The sequence below is a fragment of the Passer domesticus genome, chromosome 10 (genome assembly GCF_036417665.1).
Source record: "Passer domesticus isolate bPasDom1 chromosome 10, bPasDom1.hap1, whole genome shotgun sequence".
Taxonomy (NCBI): domain Eukaryota; kingdom Metazoa; phylum Chordata; class Aves; order Passeriformes; family Passeridae; genus Passer; species Passer domesticus.
The window spans coordinates 18,951,357-18,965,851 of NC_087483.1; the positions used below are offsets into that span (position 1 = coordinate 18,951,357).

Below are 14,495 nucleotides of genomic sequence, written 5' to 3' on the forward strand. Positions count from 1 at the left end.
ACGGCCCCCCGCGCGCCCAACCGTCCCCCGCGCGCCCAACGGCCGCTCCGGCGCTGCGGGTCCGTCGCCGCCCCCCGTGGCTGGCGGCGGTCCCGGCAGGGCGGGGCGAGGCGCGGCCCGACGCCGGAAGTGAGCGGCGGGGGGAGCCCGGCGCGGTGGCGGTGCCGGGGCGGTAGCGGCGTGTGGGGAGCGGCGTCTCCGCTGCTGGGCAGGGACGCGCCTCGGCCGCCGGGCGGAGGCGGTTCCGCGCTCGGCGGAAACAAGGAACGGGAAAGGAAGGGAGCGGCGAAAGGAACCGGTATTGGCGGCCACCATTAGTAGAGGCAAGAGGAGCAGGAGCAGCAGCAACAGCAGCCGCCGAGGAGGTCTGCGGGCGGAGCGGACCCGGGTGCCGCCGCCGGCAGCGAGCAGGAGCGAATCCGGCGCGCCTCGCCCCTCTGTTCTGTGGGGCGTCGCCGCTGCCCGCCGGGGCTCCCCGGGAGCCGGGGCGAGGTGAGTGGTGGAGCCGCCTTCATGTCGCTCTTTTCTGGGGGGCGGCGGTGGCAGAGCCGACGGGCGGCGTTTCCTGCCGCGTCCCCTCGGCCCCCCAGCCACCGCCGGGGCTGGGCGGGAGCCCCGGAGCGAAGGGGCGCGGGAGGGGCGCGCGTTCACCGGCCCGCGCCTGTGCCCTGCGCCCCTCCACGCCCCGGGCACCATCGGGGGTTTTTTCTGAAGAGGCTCTGGTGACTGGTGGAGGATTCTGGTATGTGTGTGCCCCCCGGGTTTTCCCCGAATGAGGCATGTCTGCGAAGAGGCTGGGAAGCCAGCCGGGGATGCGCGAGGGATGTAGTGTGTGGCATGCAGACAATGTCAGCCTGGGTGAGTCTCCACCCTGTGCAGCCGCAGGCGGTCGGGTCCCCGGCGCAGGCATCGCCGAGGCGCGCGCTGCCAGCCGCGGAACAAAACGCGCAAAGCCTCGTTCCTTGTGCACGGAGGAATGATGGGTTAAAAACCCAACACCACACCTGAAATCTGTTAAGCTTTTTAAGCCATACGACCTACTCAAGGTAGACTGGTTTGCAAAGAGCCTCCCAAGCAAGCTTGATGCCTGCGTTGGTTTTAATGAAATGGAAGTGTGGTATATTATCTTTTCTGTATGGGGAAAATCATTGACGGTGGGAGGGAAAGGAGGAGTGTCTGTATACACGAGTGTCACATGACCTTGTAAAATTCATATGGCTATACTTATTTTTCTCCTGCACTAATGCTGGTTGTCTTAAGAAGCCACTGACTTACCTGTTCATTTTGGAAGATTTTTTCTTTTGGATTTATTATCTTGTGGGACAGAAAACAATCACCCGCGTGTTTGGACACTGTCTCTGCATTTTATCATTTTTACTAGTATTTTATATTTTTACTGGGCTATAGGTGTTTAGGAGGAGGTGAACAGCGGTCTGTAGTACAATTTATTTTTTACTGGTGGATTACAGGTACACGCCATTTGGCAAATGGTAAACTATTTCATATGGCTAATGTCTTTACATTACCATTCGTGTGATGGGTGGATGTTTTGTGAGACTGTAGAATCACACCCACTCCATTTTGAACAAATTGTTTCTTTTTGTCTGTTTCGCCTAGTGCCCTTCAACACATGGATACATTAGCTTGTTAAATACCTTAGAAAAGAAGAATGAATTTATTAATTCTAGATGTTTATTGTAACAATATGTCTAGGACAACAGATCTTCCAATTTTATTGTCTTTAATCAGCTTTTCTCTGCTGAGAAGTTTCCTGTTAAAATAGAGGAATGGTAAAGCTACTTGATAAATCATCTTGAAGAGCAAAAGTCTTGGTCATAATCTAGGGAATACTTTCCACATGAGATTTATAAAGATCTAGACATATCCATGTTTAGTACACTGATATAATTCTTGGGTGGGTGTGGTGGATAGTGGAACACAGAACTGGTTTTCTGCACCTGAGTTGGTATGTGATTTTTTTGTATCACTGGATGATACTCAGAAATCCATGTTATAGAAGCTTTTTGCTTTCATACAACAGGTAAGTGGCACCAAGGAATTTATTTATTGCCCTCATACAGTTTTCATTTTCAGATAGCTATTTCCTTAAAATGGCTTCTTTTTTATGCTCAGATGATATGCAATGAAGCATCCTTGTACCACTGATTCTCTGACTCAGCATGTGATGACAGTGAGAAAAGTATTAGTAAGAGATAAACCACAGTTAAGGAAAGAAATGCAGTGTACTGGCTATTAATTTCTTGAAAGAGTATAAAAAATAATATGAAAGAGAACACTGACAAATTTTATGTAACCTTCCATCTGCCTTCCATGCATAGTATCTTGAGACGACTGCCTTCAGGTTTGAATTTAAAGTAGTTTTTTTCCAGTGGAGTAGCAAGCATATTGACATAAACAGTTTTCAACTTCCTGTGTGTTGGAGTCTGTTCCTTTCTTAGTGAAGTAAGCCTGGGTACAGAGAACACCTGTTGGTTTAAAGTATTGTGTGAAAGTGCTGCGATGCCCTTCGTAGGTAAGGGTTTGCTGGGGTTGGTTTTAAGAGGCATTGTTTTTCAAAAGGATGTCTCAGAGTTCTGGCTGTCAGAATCTATGGGTATTGCCTTGTTTCCCCCAAACCATGAATCTTCTTTAGTGGTTGCTTCTTTATTTGAGTTTGGTCCTTTGTCTATTCCTTCAGCATTAAGTTTTTTGATAGAATCAAGTGGCTTTTCTAGCTAGAAACAGTTAATTCTTTGTGCTTCAAATTGTAGATCTTTATCCTGTGTTAGTCTCATCTTTACTGGTCATACTTGCCTTCCTTCTTCAAATGTTTTTCAACTTCTGGAGAGGGAAGTAAAAACCTATCAAATTGGGACAGAGTTAAATCTGAGTGACTAAGCCAGTTAGGTAAATACTAGGAAGAATGGTACTGAAGATTTCAGCCATTAATTTATATCACCTTCTTAATAGAAGTAGAATCCAAATCACTTGTTTTCCAAATGAAGCCAAAGGTTGCAAAATAATCACACTCTGCCTTTTTTGTTATGTTAAACAATAGTTTCATTATGGAATTTTCAGGTAGAACTGAAATAATGTATTCCACAACTTCCCATTAATATCTGTTCATACTGAAGATCCTGCTGATTAAATCTAGAACTTGTTACAAATACTTACCAAAGCCAGAAATGTCTAATTTATGTTTCTGGCCCCAACAATAAGCCATTTTGCCAAGTTTCACACTCTTTCTCTGCAATTGCTGGAATAAAATGTGTTCGTTTACAGTGGAATCAGGTAATGTCAGATAAACAAGCCTTATAAAAAGGTGCATTCCAGATCTGTTTTATTGCTAAGAGTTAATAATGCATTGAAGTGACACCAGACTGCTGAGTATATGTGGAGTGTTAATTTTGTTTCAGAAAATGTAAATTATGAAACAAAAGTTGACATATTGAGGAAGTCCTCTTAAGAATTCAAAAAATACCTTTGATAATTGGCAGTCACAGATTTTGAGTGAGCATGCACATGGAATGTTTTCTACCTTTAGGAATGTCTACTAGGTTAGGTAATGCCAGTAAAGAAACTTGCACTATAATTGCCATTTATAGATGTTCTTCAGATTAGCAAGGGATTTAAATTTATCTTGTTAATCTCCAAGTGTTATCATCACTTTAAGAAAATGTCCATTGAAAATGGTATATTAGTTTTTATATGTTAATACTAGAAATAAGTAATAATTATCCAATTAAACAAATGAGTCCCTGTGAGAAAGAAGTGAAATTCAGTAATGATAGAGGTTGCTTCTAATCCTCCATATAGGAAAACTGTATATAGACTAAGAAAAGTATCTGTAGAATATTTTTATGCAACTTGATCCAGATATATTGACTGATATTTTCTGACATTCTAGTGAATTAAAGTCACTTTTTTGTTTCGTTCCAAATAGGAGTTTTAGTTATTTTCTATGTCCTGTTTTAGCAGAAGTGTTTGGTGTAAGATCTTAAATAGATTGTTTGTTGAACTTGTTTTTTAAAATTCATCTGTTAGTGAAAAGCTCTTGAAATGTCTTGGTCTGCAAGCTACTGCTGTACTTGTATTGTACAGAGGAAGATGACATACATAAGGATTTGAAATTTTCCTGACATTAAATATTAGGAAAATAATTTGTTGCCATCTTCTATGACTTAGTTGGATTTTAGGGGACATTGAGGGAGGGAGGCCTGGGGGTGAGGAAGGAATTCAAGGGATGGTACAAAAATAGTCACAATATAATTTTTACCCATTACTGAATTTCTAGTCTCAAAAATCCATCAAAATAATTTTAGCAAATGTTGTTGAAAAGGTGATTGAATCTTCATTGCCTCTGGTGTTTTCAAGCCACCAGTGTAAAAGGTGAAAATTCTTATACAAAAATATTATAGGGAGTCTGGTGAGGGAATTACTATCCACAGTAGTAAAACTGTTATATTTACTTAAGTAAATATTATAGTGTTCGAGAACTCAGGTTGCTGGTAAAAATGCACTGATCTTGCACAGCATAAATGGTAAATTGCATGTGGATTGTTCTTATCTTCTGTGAAAATTGCCCGAATAATCATCCTTTATTGCAATGTTAACATGGTGTTGTTCTAATCATTGTATTTGACATCTGCTGAAATGCTCATGGACGGTAGGAGGGTACTCTGTCAAGTGTTTAGAATGCCAAGTTGTGTTCATATATACAAGCACCTCAGTTTTCTACTGTTTATTACAACAGAATAGCTGATTTCTAGCAGATCAGGATTAGAAAGAAACAGGAGCAAGAAGTGACATCACTGTTCAGTTTTATGACTGCTAAGTTTTATTACTTGTATTGGACTTTCATGTAAAAAAGTCTTGGAGAAGTTAAGTATAGACCCTGATAATTTTTCTCAAATGTAGATCTCATTTGAAAAATATGCTGTCTCAAACACACATACAGGAAAGAGCTGGAGGGAAGCTCATTGGCATCCTTCATCCTCTCTGATAACTTCACCTTTCAGAAAGCTTCAGGAGCAGCTGTAGGGGGCCTGGCAGAAGCCTTTGTTCATATGATAGTGAGAGCTGAAGTTCACTGCCTGCTGCTGGCATAGGGTCCTTCGCTGCTGCCGGTGCTGTGATTGTCTCTTCCCTTTTCCCAGAGACTTAGCAGTTTGCTGAGTTGGTACAACTTGTGGTATTCCTGGTGTCTTTTTGTCCTGGTTAAAGTAAATTTTAAAAAAGTGGAACTGTGCTGTTCTTACAGTCAACATGTGCAGTAAGCTGCTTCTTGTAGTTACTTTAATCATTGTCTTCTTGGCTCTTCCAGTAGGAAGGAACAGTTTGCTCCCCAAAGGAAAGCTCCAAGTAGAGCTTGTTGCTTGGTACATGGTTAGATTTCATCTCTGTGCAAATTCGGTTGTCATGTTCCTACTTTTCCACTTTAAGAACAGCCATCTGCAGCACAGGAAAGGTAGCTTAATCTATGTCATCATGGTCTTAGTGTGTGAACTTAAACACCTGGTAAAACTGCTCCCTCAAGCTAAAACTGTTGTTGAGCTCGTAGTGTTGTCTTCTACTATTGAGCAGTTGTGTATTAGTGACTTGTGAAAAGTTCTGCTAATTATTTGAGGAAATACCATAAACTTATCAAGGATTGCTCTGTGCAAACTTATACTTCATTTTCTAAAATCCAGTTGGTCATGGTAAAAGAAAAAATGTTTTTGGAATTGTCCAAAAGACTTAATTGTGAGGCTTATTTAAACTCTAATTGGCAAATGTGCATTATCTGCTTGTAAAATTGTATTTTAAAGGCTGTATCATTGAATAGTGTTAGAAGTGCAAATAATGACTATGTATCAAGCATTGATGATAAAATAGTCCCATCTCAAATGGTTGAATACTTACTCTAATATCGCCTTTAGAGTTAAATCCTTTCAATATACGTAATCAAATTTCCTGCTAAGTGCAGCAGTAAATGTTGAGTAAGTCATTGCATCATGTGAAAAATGCTAACTTTACAATATAGAATTCATAATATGGGGGTTTTTTTGTATGTAGAATTTTATTCTTCTTGCAATTTAGACATTATGCTGAGACAGTTTTGCTCAACTATATTGTTTCAATCAGTGATGAAAAAAGCCTAATGCTTTTTTGGTGTCTGTGAATTTCTTTTAAATAGTTCCATTGATTGTTATGGTAAAATACTCTGTCTGAAATGCTGATTTGATTGGTTTAATCGCTGGGAAAGTATCTTGTAATTATGTTTGACAGATTTTTCTCTCTGTCAAAGGTCCTGTAGATTTGGAGAGGTATGCTTACATTTAACTATGAAGTTACTGAATTGATCCTTGTGGTACACCAGTGCTGAAAAGATGTGATGTCGCTACAGGCTTGGAGTTGCTGTAGAAGTTAGCATTAGCCAAACAAATATGCGGTTCTTTGAAAGAAGCAAAGTTCCCCATGTGCTGTTTATGTACTTGTTCCTGTCATTAATCTCTGTACAGATGCATTTGCTAAACATGGAATAGTCCCTGTTTGCATCTCTGACAGAGCTGACCCAATCTCAAGAACTGTGTTTCACACAGTGGGCTTTTTTTCCCTTTCTTGTAGGTCCCTTAAAGAAATATTAGCAAGAGCAGAAGAGAAGCAGTGGAGCCCAGAGAACTTTTTCCCCCTTACACCTTTCTTGACAGAATTATCCATAGGTAGCTTTAGAGATAACTAAACTATTGTGCATTAAAAATACTCATTAAAAACCAGAGACAGGCAATATTAAATCCATATAAATTCTGTGATCCAGTTAACAGCATAAGCCACAGCATGCCAAAATGATAAAATTGAAGAGGTGATGTGTTGGGAGCTGCTGAAAGAAGAGAAGCTACATCCTTCTATACATCTTCCTAGATCCTGATTATATATTGTTTTGCAGATTCAAGGTTCTTTCACTTCTGGAATATAAAGTAATTTTAAAAAACAAGGAAAAACACCTTTCCAGGTTGCTCTTTGCATCTTACAGATATGAAAATGCATCTGTCCAGGCTTTCAGAATCTGTTGTAGGAAATAATTTGCCCCATGATTTTGTAAATAATTTCATTTTCATATCTAGATGACTAATGTTATCTGTACTTATTTAGATTAGCTGCTTCACAAAACTGGGATGGGTTCTAGCTCAGTATTGAAAAGAGTAAATTTTCAGCATGCTTGCAAGTGTCTTAGGAGCAAGACTGATTTTTGCAGCCTAATGATGATCGTCCAGAGGTGAAATTGGCATGGGAAGCTTATTGGCTTTGCAGAAATACTCTGCTTGCATACTAATTGTCTTAATTTTAATCCCATGGGATTTTTTTCTACTTTTGTCTGAGCTCATTGCTTGCTACTCTTTTATAATTTAGAACAAGAAGTATTGAATTAGGTAAGAAGAGAAGTACTCTAACAAATGTGAAACCATTTCATTATGACTATGACAATGTTCCCTCAGGTTTTCTCATATTGTTGCCAGAGAGTACATGAGGGTAAGATCTGAAGTTCTTAAACTGTGTTAACTTTGAGAATCTGTGTCTACAAGAACAAGACACCCTATGTAAAATAAATGCAATATCTACTCTAGATTCCTGCAGAAGCAAGGGCAGTGTTTGCTGCCCAGGGAGATTTCTCCCAGTTGTTTTGTGAGTGGTACAATACTTGTGGATTGTGTCTGGACTTAAAGCCTCAGCACTGTTGGCTGTTCCTCAGCAGTTTCTCGCTCATGTATGGTTCTTGATTTCTTCCTGACTTGCCTGGTTCATGCCTGTATAGTGATGAGGCATCTTGCATAGGATTTTTGATTCTATGCCAGAAGCCAAGCATTCCAAGCTGTCTTTATTTATAGAATCATAGGTTGGAAAAGAAATTTAGGATCAAGTCCAGCCATTAACTTAGTACTGCCAAGTCCACCACTAAACTATGCTTGAGTTGATTTTGTATGTGTAAAGATCACTGGAGACTAGATGTAAGAAAAACACACAAAATCCCCAAACATGCCAAACACTACTTATCCTTACCTTACTGATTTTGCTTCTTGTTCTGCTCCTTGCTAGAAGGATCACTGTGAACTTGTTTCACCACTTAAAATTGAGTTAATCATTGTTAGAATTTGTTTTCATACACCAATGCAAGTTTGGACTTCCAAGGTGTCAGTTATCATTCTCATTCAGAGATGACGAAAGACTTAGCACAAATGTGGTTTCTAGTGCATTTTAAAAAATCTCTCCATCATGAAAAATCTCATTAGGTTATTCTAAGCCTGTAAATAAAAATGCCATACAAATATCCGTTCTCAAAGGAAGTTGTCACTTAGATCTTTAATGCATGACTCAAGAGCATTACCTTTTACTTGAATGAGTGGGTCTAAGTGGCTTTGACAGAAACATGGGTGGTTGCACGTTTTGTTCCTGGTGAAGCATTCTGCAAGTTTTGTGTATCAATGCACATTTCTGGTGCTCTGGAATTTTGTCAATAGTACTTGTCTTTTCTAATAGTTAGTTCTTCTGTTAAATTGGGGCATTTTATTTAGGGGTGGAGGAGGGAAGTCAGTAGTTTTCAGTCACTAGTAACCTTGCAAAGCAATAAAAACTGAAACTTTATCCATCTCTGAGCATGTCACAGGTCAGGAGAACAGTTCTACTGAAGCTGGGTAAGAGAAGATCACTTTTTCTTTCACCTCTATTCTGTTGTGTCTATTAATAAGTAACTTAATGGTATGATCGGTTCTGTGGAACTGAAAGGCTGTTTGTCAGATTGATGTGACTGCCACAAGTAAATTATTGTCTATTTTAGAAGGAAAGAATTATTTTCATGAAGAAATGTTCAGTTCTGGATTAGAGACCTCTGAGATACTTTCTAAGAAGCACAGCAAAATTGAGAAGTCTCATTTTCAGCAATTATATGGAAGGAGGAGGGTCCCATAGAAAAGTGGGAGTGTTTTTTCCTTTCTGGCAGCTTGCAGAGCAGAAAATGGAAACAAGGGAAATGAGTGAAATTTTCAAGAGGAACCACATACCCACATCACAGTTGTTCAAGTAAAACATATAGTGTCTTTATGAAGAATGCTCTGTTAACAGCTATTCAGTTGATAGTACAGCATTCAGCTTAACCTTTTGTGCTTCCTATCCCAGTTAGTGAAAATCAGAGATGTTCTATTAAAAATAAAAGAGAAAGCAAACCTCCAAAAGCACTGTCCTTGTAATTAGCGTGAATTAAACTTTGTTTTGATACAATTTATATCTGTTCAGCTTGAATATGGACAAAAACTTCAGAAAGTTCTCAAAACCAACAAGTTAAGAAAAAAAAAAGTAATTGGGATTAGTTAGTAGTAGTGTGTGTTGAATCTTAAATTAACTTCTATCAGCTGGAATGGAATATTTCTGGAATGACTGGCCTGTATTCTGAAGTTGAAAGTCCAGCACAGAGTAAACAAAGTATTTTCAGACTATGCACTTTCAACGTCAGCGTTGTTTCAGTTTTGAAATTTAATGACTTGGGTGCCTCTCTTTTTGCAAAGAGGTGTCAATCTTCATTCTCCTGAAGGATCAGGTAGTTAATATTTTTACAGGTATCATATAGGAAGTTAGCTTGGATAGACAGTGAGGTCTGAAAGCTTAAGAAGTGATTTTACGTGTTTATTATTTTTCTAGATAATTTAAAAGTATTTTAACTTTGTGTGGCCTTTAGATTTAAAATACACATAGTGTATGGAAAAAAAACCCATTCACTTGATACAAATTACTTTGATTTAATGTATATGCTGTTTTGCTATCCTTGTCATGGGAAGAGTTTAAATTGAACCTGTTGTTGCGTGCTTTATGGTCTAAAGACTGATCTGAGTGCACTACTTAAGGCAAGTTATGGTATTATATTTCACTTTTTAAATTATTCCTCATTATTTAGTACTTCTGATGATTAATGTTTTCCAGTAATTGTTGTGAAGTGTATACTTCTAATTTTGAGGATGACAATGCAAATTTTGTCCTGTATAATGTGACCATGGGCCAGCCTCGTGTCTTTTTACACTTCAGTGTAAAAGATGCATTAACCAGTAAAATAGGACTGTATTTGCAAAACAGGAGAATGTGCTTTAAAGCAATGTCTTACTAACACTTTATCTAGTGTCTTTATTTTGTATAGGTTTATGTAACCCCTTGTGAAGTTGAATTCCACCTACATTATTTTTCTAATCCTGAAGGTACATGGTCTTCCTTTTGTTTACAATGTGCATCACCTGAAACTAGGATACTTTTTTTTTTTTTTGTGGTAATGCTAACTATTAACTTTCTGAGAGAAGGTTAATCTGGCATGCTCTATAATACAACTCTTGACAGGCTGTGAGCAGTTGAGAACAACATTTCTGTACATATGATCTGATGAAACATGATAAATGCTACAAGATATTGATGTGTCTTGTGTAGGACATTGTTCTAGTTAAAGCTGCCTAAATACTTTTCTTTTTCTATTTTAGAGTGAGTTGAAAAGCAAGATAAAAGATCAGTTGTTCTCTTATGAAAGTGTAAAAATTGCAGCTGGCCTTATGTTGTCTGCATTCTTTTTGCCTTGCAGTGTGGATTTAAATACTTGAGTTTACAACTGCGCATGCCTTCGCTATATTACAAAGTGCCTGTAAGAGTTGAGAAGGCAGAGCCTACTGATAGATTCAGCAGCTGCTGCTTCATTCCTAAAATTACTTCTACTGGATTGCAATGAACTCTTGGTATTTTAGTATGATTCAGGCAGTATAGACAGGAATATTGAACTAACATATATTCAAAAGTAGGACTTTTCTTATTTTTCAGTATGACTAAATATTTACTATATGGGTACTGTGCATCATAATTCATTGCCTTTTATTATGTCTGTTTATTTCAAGACACTCATAGTGAAGTATCAAACTTTTTCGAATATAGTAATAGCCATTGTTTGAAATGGTGGTAAGTAGAATATGAAGTTATTTTGTTTTTTTAGTAGAATTTGGAATTTGTAGATAGTTAACTATTTAAAATATTATGTTATTAGTTCACTTTTTGGAAAGAAAACTTAAAAGTTTGCTTGACATGACTCATTGTGGAGAGGTGTAATACTGTGATGGAGTCGTCTGTTAAACTGAAGAGCACAACTCTGTGAGGTAATTGAACGTCCGGTAAAAGAGACTCTTAGTTTACTTCATATTTCTGCCATAATTTCTGAAGTTCTGCTTGCATCCATAATGTGATAGGTAACATTTCCCTGGGGAGGGTAGCAGCAGTCTGGTTCTGTGTGCATCAAGAATTGTCTGTGTAGCTCTGTGGAACTAGTTTGAATGTATGGTTTGAGGCTTGTATTTCAACAGAAGCAAATAGTGATGTTCTTTCTGTCATTAGATGTGCATGCAGAAGCCTGATATTTAATGGCATGCAGATAGATAACTATGCAGTTTTCATATTTTTATTGCCGCTGTACTGCCAATATATGTTATAGATTGTATTTAGAATATGTGTTTGTAACAAAGTCTGATCTTTAAAGATGATCAAATAAGCACTGAAATAATATCCATGACTTTGCATTCTGTAAAAAATTGATTTGTGCCCTCTGCATTGCTGAGCTTTTATAGTGTCTTGAGGAACAGGACTTCATTTTAAAAGAGGAAGTTAGGTCTGCCACAGAGGAAGCATTATATTATGGATTAAATGCTATCCTTGTCATCTTTGAAACACTTTTTCTGCTCTCTTGTTACATTCATCTTTTTTTCTTCATACAGTCTTCCACTTCTTTAGTGGAGTTGCAAACAACGAGTAGTTTTGAAAATTCTGTGTAGCTCTCTTGTCCTCTTTTTAGGAATTGATCTTGGAAAGTTTGCTTCTGAAATACTTCTTGATTTGAAATTGGATAGGTAGAAAAATGCTTTTTTCTGTGCCCGGTTGCTTCCTGCACTCGGGTTTATGTTTGTATGCATGCTCTTAGATGTTGTTGGCTAGAACTGTCCCACAGGAGATATTCTGTCCACTTAGAACTGGGCAGGATATTTTTCTTGGTATTCCCCACCTCAAAATGCACACGGTGGGAGATTGGATAGTATTTATGAGCTGTGTTAGTCCTGTGCTTTGTGCATATTCTCCTCAACTGGGATGAGTTCTTAGATGATGCAGAGGAATTGAAAAAGGGGCTGAGAATTTGGTTTCTGTGACTTGATTGAATTTTTTTAAAGCAGGGTTTTTTAACTGTTAGGAATAATAGAGCTGGAAAGACGTACTGCTAGAATTGACCTTACTACTTACCACAAAGGCTGTGAATGATTCCACAGACGTATTGCTCTTTTACTGGTTTTCTTCTGAGAGAAGGTTGTGACATCAGATGGCAAGTTGAGACCAGGAACAAACAAGGTCTTAGGATGCATCCCATTTGGTTTTTACAGGTATTGCTTCTTGAATGATGTTGTGGGGCACACTCTGGCTTGTGGTTGAGCTGTTTCATTTCCAGAGCTCGTAAGTGGTTGCACTGAATAGAAAGAGACAGTGCCATTGAAACAGTGCTGGCAGTCAGACATGGATTCCTGGTAGGCATTCTCAGTGATATTGCCATGGGACCACAGCCAGGCAGTTTCCTAAATAAGCATGAGAGTCCACTGGCAGCTCAAAGCAAATGCTACTTGCAGCATAGTAGCACCTCATTGGTGAGTAATTCGCTGCTGATTGTTCTAGCTACTGTCCATTAAATAAGGGGTTTTGGCTAGTTGCTTGACTAAAATTGCCATGTGCATGTTTGTTCATGGCCACCAAAGGGTGGTTATTGCACTAACTTCTCACCAGTCACAGTTATGTCCTGCTTTTGCTATACTGCTGTGTCATCAGGCAGTATCAGAATGTGAGGTTAAGATTCTAGAATTCTGTTGAACAATAAAAAGACGGCATAACACCCATACCTTTGGCTTTCTGTAAGTTTAGTAAAATATAATTGTTTTTAAGATTTCTTTCAATATTATGGGGAAATTGCCAAGGTCATTGATTCCTTATCTATTCTGTTTCTATGTATCATCCTTCAAAGTGTGTTGCAAGATTTCTGTTAAATGCAAAAGAGCATTTTCAGTTGAGTGTCAAATACAGCTGTATGAAAACAGAACTTGTTTCAGCTTCACCAGCACAATAAAATCTACCTTGTTTATAATAGTTCAGTAAAAAAAAAAAGCCCAAACCAACCCTAAAATCTAACTATGTCTTAAAGACTTTAGTGGGACTTAAAATATCTGAGAAGTCTAGTAGTGGAATATGTTGGTAATACTATGTGCCTCTTTACTAGTGCTGTTCGTGAGCAAGTGTGCAAAAAGTATATTGGTGTAAATAAGAGGTTTTTTTCTTTTCTGACTTTCTGAACTTTTTAATACATTTGCAACTAGAAAATTATAGCAGTGAGTACTAGGAATTCATTCTTGGTCCATGCTCCAGTGTTTATCAGTGTTTAGCATTGCAACAACAGCACTGTGTAGAAATCATTCCAACTTTCTTCCACTGATTTTTGGGTATTTCTTTTTCCTAAGAAAGTGGAGTTACCTAATTTGCTTTCCTTTACTTGCAAAGGGGTGGAGAGTCTTGTGGTTGGGGTTTTTTTTTCTTGTTTGTTTGTGGTCTCTTGGCTTCTTTAAGACAAAGCTGTTGAGGTCTTCCTTCCGGTCTTTGACTTGTAAAATTATTATTTAAATGGTATCTGCTGTCTTTTGTATGTGTGTAACATTGTCCAGTCCCAAGTACACTAACCTTTCTTGACTTCTCAACATTGTCTTTCTTCTTTCTGCTATTACTTCCTCTTCAAAAAAAAAAAAAAAAAAAAAAGACCTTACTTGCTTAAGATTAATCAGAAGATTTATGTAGAGAAACTTGGACTTTCTGACTTTGCATATACAAGTTGCTTGGATTGTCTGCTGTGCCCTACAGGTAGTTTAGTTTTAAGCTTTTTCTTATGCAGGGAAGGAGAGGTCTTCCTGCTTCACTCAGTACTAGATTATGAGAGGGGGGTGATGATGTATTTATACTCATGTGGGAGCATAAAGAAATCTCCAGTACCATAGTGAAGAGATTGGAATTAGTCTCTTCTTAAACTGTTTTATTAGTATCTTCCATATGGAAAATACTGATAATATACAGCATGACCTGTGAACTGAACTTCTGGATGATTTCTGTGTTATTCATAACATTGTTAACTATTTTTTTGTTTGGTTGTTTTCATTATCTGTACCCTGAGGTTGTTTGGGATACAGCATCTGAAATATTTTGCATAGTAGTGTCAAAAAGCAAAGGGTTTTTTCCTAAGAAAAACATACCTTTTCCTTTGTACTTTATTAAATATTTGGGTTGTCCTTGATCTGATTTTAAGTCTGATTTTTGTCCCACCACAGCCTGCAAAATCAATTTGGCAGTTAACTTGTTGATCTTCCATTCTGCACAAATATATATAGAGGCTACATGCACTCCGCTTTTGGAGCCTAGATACCTAACCCAGA

At 38.4% G+C, this 14,495-nt stretch overlaps 1 protein-coding gene across 3 annotated transcripts in view; it reads left to right on the forward strand.

Moving 5' to 3' along the window:
* Nucleotides 1–14,495, forward strand: part of RAPH1 (Ras association (RalGDS/AF-6) and pleckstrin homology domains 1) — a 193,858-nt gene that overhangs the window by 106,103 nt on the left and 73,260 nt on the right. Inside the window, exon 1 of one of the 3 annotated variants that reach the window (XM_064434204.1) lies at nt 127–492. The exons of 1 other annotated variant lie outside the window; for it this stretch is intronic. The gene's annotated coding sequence lies outside the window, so the exon portion shown is untranslated. Of the gene's footprint in view, nt 1–126; nt 493–718; nt 743–14,495 lie in introns of those variants that run through there. One more of the 3 variants, XM_064434206.1, reaches the window with a different exon arrangement.